We start from the raw sequence: 12,966 nt of genomic DNA, 5'->3' as shown, positions 1-12,966 counted from the left end.
GGCTTAACACAAAGGAAATTTTAAGGGGCTAAGAAACATGTTTCATCCCTTGCTCCAAACCTCTTTGAAGGCTTTTATTCAGAGGGAAGTTACTAGAAAGCAGGGATGTGAATTTACAAACAGCTATTTTGCATTTACTGATGAACCTATGGTAAGCGTGGAAATTATCAGAATGCACTAGTTTAGAAGAGTATTGTGTTTTCAAGTCTGAAGTCTATGATCTGTTTTATTACACTACTTTGTGAACCACACCAGCCGGCAAGGTGGTCACAGCATTCAGCCACATAAAACAAGTGACAGCGCAACAGACCAGATTCTGAAAGTGTAATTTTTCTGGTTTCAGTATCAGCAGAATACTGTTTCTTGTGTCTCCTAAACTATGTTTCCTCATTTTCTTCCCCATCCTTTTCTTCCTAGAATCTCTTAACAAAGCCCTCAACGAAAATCTAAAAACCCAACCTGCCATTACTGTAAGCACAAGCATGCTGCCCATCACGCTGCATCTGCCACCTCAATAACCCAGATAAGACAATGCTGAGTCTGCTATAAAAAGGGCACACGGTCCCTGTTCAGACCAGTTCCTGAATAGGTAAGAGGATCATTTAAGCATCAGTATCTGTGGAATCATGTAACGTGCATCTCCACTCAGCGCCGAGTAAGATGCTGACATGGCAGTGGTGGATGTAGACTAACCCAGAGCAAGGCCCGGGGCTCGGGAAGCCCACTGTCGTCATCTCCCACCTGTTTTCCTGTCCCAGCACGGAAAACCCTACAGGCAAGGATGTGATCAGGGCTACGGGACTAAGGGGAAAACGCCACCGGGTACCACGGCCGACCCCCTCCCGCGGCCAGCGCTCTCCCCGCCGGCAGCCGGGTCAGCACCCCGGAGGCCGCCGGGACCTGCCGTGCCGGGGCTCCCAGACCGCAGCGGGAAGCTCGCAGCCCCGTCCCCTCCCTCGCCGGCCGCCGACAGGCGAGTCGAGCCGCTCTCCCTCCCCAGCCTCCCTCTGGAGGCAGGGCCCTAGCCACCACCTGCCAGGGCCCGGCGGGCACCTCGGCTCCCGGCCCATGACGGAGCGAGGCACCCCACACGCCCCTTCCCAGGCTGCGGAGACGTCCCGGGGCCGCCCGACAGAGCCGTGCCAGGCCGCCGGCCTGCGCCGCCCTCCCTGGGCGCAGCGCGCTCCCGGCCGGCGGCGGGGACGCGCCTCCACTCCCTCCTGCGCGCTCCCGGCGGCAGGGGCTGAGCCGAGCGGCACAGCGCCCCCCTACCCTACCCTGCCCTGCCCTGCCCTACCCTGCCCTGCCCTCCGCGCTGCCGGGGCCGGCCGCTGCCCTCTGCGCTCCCCCGCTCCCGGCCCGCGGGGGGTCGGGCTGCGCGCACACGTGTCCCCCGCCCCCTCCCGCACTCACCCGCCGCCCTGTACGTGCTGCCCCCGTCACAGTGGGTGGGGGGGATTGGGCCGGGCGGAGCCGCACGTCGGCCTCACGTCAGCGCTGATGCAGCCGCGCCGCCGCGGGGGCGCTGAGGAAATGGCGTCTGCGGTGACTCCCAGCCCCAGCGGCCGCGGAAAGGGGAGGAGCCGGGGCTCGGGCGGCGCCGCCGGTTGGCTACGGGGCGCCCAACGGCTGACGCGTTGGCCAACCGCCGCCGCGGGGCCACCGGCGGGCACCTCTCATTGGCCGGGGGGCGGGACGAGCCGGCTGGTGTGGGGGAGGGGCGGCCACACCGCTGCCGGCGGGGGGCGGTGGTGGCCCGGGTAGCTCCTGGCGGAGGTCGTACGGAGCCGCGCGCAGCCGGGGGGGGCCGGGCTGCCTCGGCCGGGCTGCGGGGGGTGGTCCCGCTCTTCGGTGCCCCAGGGGCGCGGGTAGCGGCGCCGTGCCGTGCCGGCTGGGCCTCCTCGATAAGGGTGGCTGGGTGGGCCGCGCCGGCGCCGGGGGAGAGGCCTGCCCGCGGGGCCCAGCTGAGGCAGGGCTGGCGCCATCCCGGGGAAGGGGGCGCCGCGTAGGCCGCAGGCGGCCCCCGTGGCGGTGCCGCACAGTGAGGGACAGGAAGCCTCGCAGGCAGCCAGGCGGTGGGACAGCCAGCAGCAGCAAGGCCCCACCGCGGAGCTACTGCCCGCAGCTGGTGTAAATCCTTGTATTTACTGAAAGCACATCCCTCGTATCAGTTATTCCTAATACGGCGTCTCTTCCTCTTTGAAGTGTGACATCGTATTTCGTATGTATTCGGCTAAATAAATCAGAAATTGCCCAGAGATAAGGAACAGGAGCTAGGTGCGTGTTTCCCCGCTCACCACCACAAGAATACATTCAAATGTCATGAGTCACGTTTGGTTGGTCCTGTATGTGTGACCATTTCTTGTTCCAGGAAGTATAAGGCACATATTCTCAGTTTTAGTAACATTAAAATGCCATAAATGCTTGGGCCCTAAACTCTGTTACTAGTGGTGTTTTACCATCATGCGCCTTACTGCTGTTCAGTATTTTAGTAGTACAGTATATTTTAAATTACATGTCTATACATCACTTACATCCTGAACTTATGTAATGTTTTTACCCATTCTTACATTGTTAGTGTTTTTTGTCTGTGAGAAGCTATTCAGTAGTGTGCTAAATAAGAATGAGAACTTGAGGTTAATTTCATGTGACTCATTGTGATTGAAGAATTGGAGGATGTGTGTGTCAGGATTGGTGATATGTCCGTACAGGTCAAATATTCAGTCTTATTCATGGAATGAAGAGAACCTGGGTATTGATTTCCTGTGTTTAAAAAAAGCCAAATAACTCTTATCTCTGGCTTCATAAAAGATGGGTTATATTTATTTGCAAAGGTTTTTGCCTTTAACTATTTAAGTTTGTTAATTTGTCTCACCAAAGTTATTTAACACAGCTATCAAAATCACAATCTAGCTCAAAGAATGCAAAATTTTTATCTTCCTTATTGCTTATGCAAGTTGTCAGTTTTCATCCTACATTTTCTTTGTTGAAATATTGAACAACACCCCCTTCCTGTTTTGACTTCTGCTTCCCTCCTTTTGTTTGTTGCATATATTTTACATGTCTTCAGGGTTTTCAATAGGAGGTTCTCCTCCCATGATTAATAACCTCCTGGTTTGACAGCTAACCCATTAGGTGCAATAATGTTATGCCCATTCATCAGAAGATGTGCTTTACTAGAAAACCTCTGGTCAATTAGAAAATATTTGATAGAATAATAAGATAACCAAACAAGCAGACAAGTGTAAAACTACTGAGAATAACTCTACTAAAGCCTTTGGAAGAAATTCCGTCTTTGCTTAGTATACTCAAAAAGCCAAAAGTAGCTGTTGAGATACTAGTAGCGCCTCAAAAATATTATTGAAGGTAGAAGTTGGATTACAAACAGGAGGAAATTTCAAATGAGTGTGTTAAAGGAAACCACTGGAATGAGTTAGTTATAAACAAGCTGAGAATTTCCATGGAACTCTTACAGCATGGATTTGGAAAAGCAGGTATTTTCTATTAGTTTTCAAATGTGTCATAAGCAGCTTTGAAATGTTTAACTCAGAATTGATTACTGTTTATACCTCTTCTCTCTGATAATTTAATAAAGTGTATCAGAGGAGTGAGTGAACTGCCAAAGGGAGTTAATCCTTGGCAATATAAAGATGTCTAGCCACCTTCAGCTCTTGATATGGCTTAATGAAGTTGGGCTGGAAGAGGAGGGCAATGAAAAGGAAGTGTGGCATTCCTACTCTAGCAGGGTTGGGGTAGTATATTTTTTAACTGAGGACAAAATGACCTTTGCTACAAAAGTGTGTCATTTTAAAATGGTTCTAATCAAATTGGTATCAATCCCTGATATGAACCAATTTAATTTCAAATACTAAGACCAAAAGCAATACATAAGAAGACTGCACAGGTCAGGATTCTATATGATTGTCATAATTTATGTAAGATGATTCTGAACATAAATTTGAGATCCAGGCACCTTGCTGCCATCAGAATGACTACCTGGGTCATTTTTTCTCTGTAAGCAGGAATGTCCAACCTGGTACTGCGTCCTACAGATTCAAGGAAGTATCAACCATTCAGTAGCAGTTACTTTTTAAATAGTTTTTTTGGCTTTGGTGGGCAAAGTGGGAAGTTCTGTAAGGAGAAGTTCAAAGTGTAACTGAAAAAGCACTGTCAATTTCAGCACCCTGCAGCTGCCCTTGGCAGTTCCCACCCGCTCAGTGACATTGGTATAGCTGCTTGGGCAACCCCGAGCCCTGTCTGGGGAAGTAATTAAGAGTTAGAAACACTGTGTCAGGAAAGAAAGTTTCTTTTAACCTGGATGAATTCTTAGGTCTGGTCTGCTGTACTACCAGCTGTGCTACCTCTGCTGGGGAGGGGTAATACATGAGCAGGGAGCTGGAGCAACTTCAGCTGGCACTGACACCAAAAGAGACATGATGGTTTTTTGTAGAGAACAGAAATACTTCACCAATGCATATCACATCAATATGAATGTCATCTATGTAATCTTCAGACAACTGATTTTATATATTGGGTCTTCACAGCTGTCTTTTGAGTAGGTTTTTTTAAGGAATAGGGTTAAAAGAACTTGGTGCATTTCAGTTATAATCTTATGAAATACATATGTAGTTTTCTTGTTAAAAAGTTCACAGATTGTCATGGCATAAGACAGAAAAAGGGATACGCTATTTATATTGTTTGTACATTTCAGACATTTGAAGATGATATAGTTTAGGCTGACAAAAATAGACTGGCATTCTATTTGAAATAATACTGATATTTAATATTTTTGCTTTGATTATGCATTATAGACATGATCCCAGTATTGACATCTTGACTGCTGTTTAAATACTTGTTCTGTGATTTTTTTTCATCTTAGAGCCATTTGGTGTGTTACGTCTCTTTTCAGCCCATTCCACACCTACACATCCTACACATTTAGGAATGGTGAAATAGAACTTCTAGGTTAAAGAAAAACCTTTATTCAAATTCTGTCTGAAATGCCCTAACTGTTATTTATAAAAAGAAAATGATAACTTATAGGTAATTTATTATGCCAGCACTGAATGCTTAGCTGAAAGATGTCCAGTAGATGTAGTCTCACATAATACTTAATGAAGCTCACTGCTAGGCTTTTCTAACAGCATTCTGTTTTTCTTCACTTATGCAATCTGATATTTGATGTCTACATCTTTGTCTCCTTAAAGACTGCAAGTTTATAATTGTTGTCATAGCTCATAAAGTAATTCCTTATTGGGTATATGAACCTAGAAAAGACTGAACTACCATAAAATATTTAGAACACAGATCTCTTTGCAGCCACTCAAGTTTTAGCTGATCATTAAATAACCCTACCTCTATTCCTTCATTGCCTCTAAAGGCATAGAAGGGCAAGTGTAGAACTTGTAGAGTGGTCACAGGAAAGTGCAGTCAACACATAGCCACTGTTTTCACAACTTATTTTGTAAGTGTGATGAAAGTCAGAAGTAACCAATATCCTCATACTGCAACAGAATACTTATCTGTCTGAAACACAACAGATTAGGCAAGAACTACGCTTGTAGTAGTAATGAGTAAAAAGTTTATATTTATATATATATTTATATATATATATTTATATATATATTTATATTTATAAAATATAAATGAGTAAAAAGTATAAAATATAAAATACTGTAATAAATACATAAGACTAATCATTTACCTATTATTTTTTTAAAAACCACTAGCAACACAAGAAAAATATCCATTTCCATTGGCTTACAAATAGAGAAAGAAATGACACACCCTTAAAAAGGCAAAGATTGAACAATATTGTAAAAGGTAAAAGCTTTGTAAATTGTATTTTTTTCTCAAATGCATATAGGCTTTATAAAAATGTTACATGTCAGTAGGTTTGTAAGTATTTAGTTACGTTTCCTCTCCTAAACTACATTAAGATGGAAGTAAGACTGAGTGACCATATAAGTAGTATAAGAGCAAATTACTGATCCTTTTATTGTTATTTTTCACTACTGCCCACCTGAAAATCGATACTGCCTAAATTAGTGCTGTGCTAAGGTACCACCTTGACTTTTATGGGTTGTAGAAGCCAGAAGTGCAGCAAGGAGCAGCCTTGAGGATTTCTCGGTGTGGCTTAGTGAGAAGCTTGGCCTAACAGCTGTGGGGCTTTGCAGCACCTCAGCCAGCTGTGCACTACCTTATGTCATGTAAATAACAGGACTTCTTTATGTGGAAGGAGGTCACTATTGTTGAAGGGAGTATCAAGTACTAATCTAGTTCAATTTTTTTAAAATATCATTACTTTGATTTTCTTGGGTTTGTAATTTGTGGATAACTGGCTAGCTGAAAAGGGTCACATAGACATAGTCCAGCTGGCTGGACAAAAATGCACATCGCTCTCAGCTTATCTGAAGTAAAGCAAAATACACTGTCTTTGGCTGTCCTTGTTACACAATAACAGGAAGATTTTGGTGGGAAAAGAATGTTGCAGGTGGGAACAGAAAACTACAGAAGAGAAACTAGGGGTGGGCTTGGTATTTAGGCAACTAACCAATAATGAGCTTAACTTTTGTAATATGTATGAGCTAATTATAAGAAGGCATAAAAGGTGACTGTAAGAGACAATAAACGAAGTCTGCTGATCACTCATATTGAGTGACTGTGTCTTCCCTCCGTTGCAACAGTAACTATTTGATTTTGGATAATAGCTTGCAGTAATGCTACAATACTTTATATCCCAAAGCACAGATGTACAGTCTGAAATACAAAATTTTGATGTGGTTTATTTGTGGGTTTTGGTTTTTGGGGTTTTGGGTGGGGTTTTTTTTAACTTTTTTTAGGATTTGTAATCAGAAATCTAATTTTATACATACTAAACAGGAATCACAAGTGATACATTACTATCTGGTATGTCCTGTAGTTTGAAAGGAGGGGTACTTACGGATGCATCAAACCGTGCCAAAGCAAACCAGAGTACATTAGCAGCTAAACTGTGGTCACATTATTAATTACTGCTTAACCAACACCACAAACAACTCACATGATTTGAGAGTGTGTAGTTAGATATTTGGTGTGGTGTTTCTAAGAAAAGCTTTATGAGAGGGAAAACTGACACAATTCACAATGTGTTTCCTCATCTACCATTCCTAGGTGAGGACTCCATCACTGTCTTCTCCCTGCACACTGGAGCCAGAATGAAGAAAAGAATGGGGAAACCCATAGTCTGGCATATAACTTGACATTCTATGAATTGCTGTGTACTCATTTGTTGCTTAACCATTTCATGAGAGAAATTATCATAGTGGAAAAATAATATTCTGACTAGGTAACAGTGTAAGGTGGCTGAAATGGTTGAAGGATTGACTGGTGAGTTCAAGATATATGCATGACGGTACTTCTGCTGCAGCAGAAAAGAGGAATGGTGACTGAGATCTATTACATAAAATTTTCTCATTTCCTCTACTGAATAATGAACTTACCCTGTATAATAGTTTCTTCATAACATGAACATAATGTGTACTTCACAGTATTCTTAACCATGTACAATTTATTACTGTTTGTAGAGATCTTTGAACTTCTTTGGTGAAAAGTATAAGGTTTGTATAAAACATTATTTTGTACTTATGAATATTAATGATGTCACTTTTCAAACAACTGCTTAAGTTCTATTTAAAATTAAAATACATAAAACTTCACTATTAAAAGTCTTCTGAATAGGCTGTGTTAGAAGAAGTACACAGAAAATGGAGTTTGCCAGTATGAAAAGCTTCCTGAAAGGTTTAAAAAAATCTCAGGTAGCTTAATGTGAATATACTGTACCACGGGAATGCGCATACCAAAAACTGTTTACACATGATGGTGCTTTGCAAAAGATTTATCCTGTAGCAAGGTAAGCCAATGCAATAATGTGGCAGGCAGTAATAAGACATCGTGAAACTACCTCACACAATGTGAATGCCATCAGCCATTCAGATAATGCATAAAAGACAAATACATATGCATATATCATATTCATTCAAAAATATGTGATGAAAATATGAAAAAAATACTGAGAAGAATTTGCATTTGGTTAGCAGTCTGTCTGTAGACTAGATTTTCTAGTACTTGTAAGTTGTTTTCGACGGGAAAGCAGAATTATTTTCTTAGTGGTAGATGGTTGTAGATGGCAGTGGAGAGCAAGAATGAAGAATAAAAAATGAAAAGCAAAACCAACTGAATAAATTGAGTTCACTAGATGCAAAGTAAATGTGTTTGGGAGCTTTAAAAAGAAGGAAGGGATACAAGTGAAAAATAATTAAATGGAATGATGTTCAGTATAACAGGAGATTATCAGGCTATTCACAGTGTGGTTTATGTGACAGAGCTTTTTTATTTCTTTCATGTCAAGAGCTCTTAGTTCTTCAACTACCAGTAGTACACATAAATGGCTAAAGCAACATATTTTTCCAGAAGAGGAAATCTCTTTCATCAAATGCTAGCTGAACTAATCTACTTCCTTGATTATGCTATTTTGCCAGCTGGCTTATTTATGTACTGTTTTTTCTCATTGTATTTATCTACCACTTTTGCACATTGCAGGAGGTTTCAGTCTCCATTGAGTATGAAAAATGTGTTTTATTGAACTAGTTGAGAGAAAAATATATATATTTCTAACATCATTTCTCAAAGAGAACCTGAGGAAACTGTCAGTGGAATGATGTCTAGTTTAATTTGGAACATGATGTTTTAGAAATGGGCTGCCATGGATGGACTGAGGCACTTCACTCGTGTAAGAGAAAAGTAGAAATATGCTTATTGGTATAAAACAGTGATTTAACAAAGTTTGATAGTAACCAGACCACGCAGCATAAAAGTCTACACAGATGATTTCTACATATATGATTTTTGCTCCGTTCTGTGCATTTTGTCCTTTTATTTTCTGGAAACAACAGCTCTGCAAATTCAACATTGTCTCAAAGCTACGTTGTATTGTCCAGGAATAATCATCACTAAGGGCTGTGCAGTCTCCGAGTTCAAATGCTTTTCTTCCATCTATGTGTATGTATACATACCCCACACACAGATGTCAGAGAGCAGTTTGCTGGGATTAACAGTTTTAGTATAGTGTTAGAACCACTCAAGATTTACACGACAGTTGTCTCCAAAACACTCTACCTAGCAAAGAAGCAGGCTTCTTCCTCGCACAGTATCTGTTGAGCAATTCCTTTTCATTGTGTTAGAAGCATCTCCTTGTGAGGATTGTTTTTATATGATTCTCAATAACATTCTATTATGGTGCACATGATCTATGTATCTTTCATTAAAAGTGGTCACACTGCTAAAAAAGGGGGTTGAATCACTTTCTGAAGGCAATTACACAATTTTTTGAGTTAAAGGGGAAGGAGAGGGATCTACAGTAATATTGACCTGGTGAAGCGTTTTGTTTGGCTCTCTGCTGATACTGTAAACAAATGTATTTCTCAATAATGAAGCTATAGAGGTAAAATAGCTTATTCTGGAACTTGTGGGCTTCCCTTCCATTGCGTACAGTGCCCCCACGTGGCTTCTTCATTTTCTTAATGCAGCGGACAGAGATGACATACACTGTTTTAACAGTTCTGTGTACTCAACGCTGTTACCATACTTTTGAAACACGTAGTATCTTTGAGGTTTTATGCACATAAGCTAAAGCATGAAAACTACAAACAATAGCTTATTTACTATATTAAGCTTCAGGAGTAGTTTTGTATTCGTATTAAAACACTGAAAGCAAAATCCCAATAATTAATTCAAACCCAGGCAGGTAATGACCCAGCCAGGACTACTCTATTTTCAACAAGTCAGAAAAAAAGTCACATAAGAGCTTCATTAGAAACTCTTTTATTCTTTTTCAACTTTTCTTAGATTAGCAATATGATAAATAGGAACAGTGAAACCTCTTAAATACCAGATTACTTTTTTGATAGTAAATTTATTGTATCTAATTCCACCCAGCCCATAACAAGTAAGTACCTAAGCTGTCTGCATTTAGTACACTGACTGAGCAGGAAGGATATACAACCTTGCAATGGAACAAACGAAAGCTCCAAAAGCTTTTACTATGTTGATACCTCACATATAAAGCTATATCATATCTGAAAAGTCCTCCAAGCAGGATAATTTAGATTCAGAGTTATTCCATTACAAAAGTTTTACAACTCATTGATCTTTAAATACAAGTTCTAAATATGCAGTTTTACTTGTCAATACTGTTACAGAACAATTTTTTTTTTAGAATAGGAAAGGAAAATTATCTAGGGTTGCTCATATGTAAAGAATATTTAACTCTTATCTGCAATGACATGAAAATAAGTTTGTGGCCCTTTTTAATAATGAAGGATAAAAATTACATTTGTGATTTTTTTCCCAAGCAATCTCAGGTCATGGGGAAGGACATAATAAATCTGGGAGTTGAACTAAGCAGTTGATGGCTAACTAATAAATGATTGGGAGAGCTCAACTCCTGTTTATTTTCCTATTTCATGAATAAAAAAGACGTAGATTTTGTTAGTCGTGGTGTAGGCTGTGCAAATTTAAACTCTTAAACTGCTATTTTTTATGTATTCACCACTGCCATCTAGGGGACATGATTGCACTGAGCTTCCATTTCTTACCAAGAATTAAAGAAGTTTAAGTAGATAAAAGAATCACACATTTAAAATTCTTCATAAACTTGAAGAAATGAAAGCTACAAGAATAATACTTTATCACTGTGTATTTTTGTCATCACAAAATGCATGTTCAATATATATTCATATTTTGTATGTCACTACATGAAACAGCCACAATAAAAGTCTAGATTAAAAAGAGCTGTAATGAAATAAAGATTAATTCCTGGTTTTATTTATCTTGGTTTTAGAAAAAAAATATAATTTTAGAAGCTTTTTTATATTATTATCTGCACCATTAATACAGAGTAACTAATTCAGTGAAAATTAAATATGAATATAGTATAAATAATCCGGCATAAACCTTGTGCACAGAGTGTGGTTGCAAAGGAAGGAAGGACAGGCAACTTGCTCAGAATTTTGCAAATGTTCTCTTTTTCTACATGAAAAAGGCTAAAGGATCCGTTACTGTAAAAATGGGATTTGAAAGCAGAGGCAAAAAGAGCAGATAGTATCATGGAAGGCATCTGCAAATGAAATGGTGGTGGTGGGGAATGTAGAGCATTTACTGTCAGTTCAGACTGTAGTCTGTAAAACAGCTTTTAAATAAAGCAGTACATCATACAGTGGCATAATTCGTATAGTGTTTGTATTATCATAGGCCTGTGGGATTCCTAATTTTGGACCAGAATAATACAGTGTCAGATGTAGCATAAACATAAAAAAAAAAAGCTCCTGCCAAAAGAATTTATTATGTAAGAGAAAACAATTTAATACAAATAGACAGAGAAACAGAAGTATCAGATAAGAGAAAATGGATGAATATAAACAACAGGGGCATTTCAGGACATATTGCAGTACTAGTTAGAATGACAAACAGACTTGATAGCAGATGTAATCACAGAAATGTTAAATTTGTATACATGGTGGCTAAGTTTTAAGGTGGCATATGCATGTACTACAAATTAACCTGTGTAGCTCACTGCTGTAATCAACAATTGGTAAAGAATTTATGGGAATTTACTGAGAAGTTGACAAGTCCATAGGATCATCCTATGAAAACTTCCAGAGTTTCTGTCTGTATCACCCATCTGTGACTCCACTAGCTAAACTGCTAAAAGGTAACACTGAGCTGAGGTTAAGCAGGATTTAAGGTAGGTCTGGACATTTGCTGTCATCAGGAAATGTGGTAAGACATGGCTACGGTTGCTGAACACTCCATTAGTTGATTAAGCTTTGTCAAATGGCAACTTTCTTAGCTGGTAAGGCTTAAATCACCTGATCCACATCTGGGTTTCATCAAGTAGGAGCAGCTCCACTGTGGAGTTAACACTGAATTCAACTCACTGATGCATAAATGATGTATCCACTAATGTAAAGTATTGGTGCATACACACAAGTTTTAGTCTTGCTCTGAGTGGATACATTAGAATTTTTTCTCAATGGACTGCAGGAGAACCTCTCTGTTCTTTTGGATATGCAGGCAGCACTGTGGGAGTGACGGCGTGACCTGAGCGCAGCACATGCAGTAAAGCTTATCTCAGACTCCTGCAATAGCCCACTCTAGGAGGTGGTAATTCTCTGGCCAGTCTTGACAAAATAACTTGATGAAAAGGGTATCCAGACTTTACAAAGTTTTGGGACTTAGAAATTGTTATTTCCTAAATACATTTAAATCCGAGAACAATTTTAAAATACCTTACATAAAAAGTAATAATGAATGTTCATATTCCTCTTCCTAATTATATTTCCATCATCGTGGTGCCTCAACTGCAGTCTTCCAGGACAGCATTTGCAGAAGAGGTAAGGATTTAATACCTAACATAAAGTCTGTGGGAACAGCGAATATTTATCATCTCAGAAAATCAGCAAGATTCTTCCATGCTAAACACCCAAAATTATTAGATTTGAAAATACTTTCCTTCCCGTATCCATGTTTCCAGTTCACAACAGTTAACTCATGTAATACTTCCTAATATAACAGAAATTTAGAAAATAATACGCTGTGTAAAATTTGGGTAGTGTACAGATAAGGATGCTTTTCATTAACTGCTGTATAACTTGAGGTATTTAATATGATCTTGTGCAATTAATACATTCACAGAGCACAACTAAACAGCATTATTTAATTGTGCCAGCATATATCTTAACTTCTGAGAGTTTACTTTTACAAGCTGGTTGCTAATGCTACCACTGAAAAAAGAGCCTTTGGTCTTACAAAACAGGGCAAGTGCCAGAGATACAATGTAACACTCGCATAAAACAACAAGCAATCAAAAGCCAAAACTTACAACCCCTCTCCCTCCAGCAAACAAGAGAGTTAAACCAGCAAAATAGA

At 40.3% G+C, this 12,966-nt stretch overlaps 1 protein-coding gene and 1 long non-coding RNA gene across 5 annotated transcripts in view; one reads left to right on the top strand and one right to left on the bottom strand.

Annotated features, from left to right (window-relative positions):
• Window positions 1–1,568, bottom strand: part of CREM (cAMP responsive element modulator) — a 35,907-nt gene extending 34,339 nt beyond the window's left edge. For 2 of the 4 annotated variants that reach the window (XM_056335901.1, XM_056335903.1), the window contains exon 1: window positions 1,414–1,564. The gene's annotated coding sequence lies outside the window, so the exon portion shown is untranslated. Of the gene's footprint in view, window positions 1–1,413 lie in introns of all 4 variants that reach the window. The other 2 variants (XM_056335902.1, XM_056335900.1) reach the window with 2 other exon arrangements.
• Window positions 1,569–1,751: 183 nt separating this feature from the next.
• On the top strand, window positions 1,752–7,697 carry LOC130147945 (uncharacterized). The gene is made up of 3 exons (XR_008821433.1): window positions 1,752–2,345; window positions 5,730–5,823; window positions 7,153–7,697. It is a non-coding gene; the product is annotated as an uncharacterized LOC130147945 (long non-coding RNA).
• Window positions 7,698–12,966: the final 5,269 nt, after the last annotated feature.

Source organism: Falco biarmicus, chromosome 4 (genome assembly GCF_023638135.1).
Source record: "Falco biarmicus isolate bFalBia1 chromosome 4, bFalBia1.pri, whole genome shotgun sequence".
Taxonomy (NCBI): domain Eukaryota; kingdom Metazoa; phylum Chordata; class Aves; order Falconiformes; family Falconidae; genus Falco; species Falco biarmicus.
This window is presented reverse-complemented; position numbering and strand designations above follow the sequence as displayed.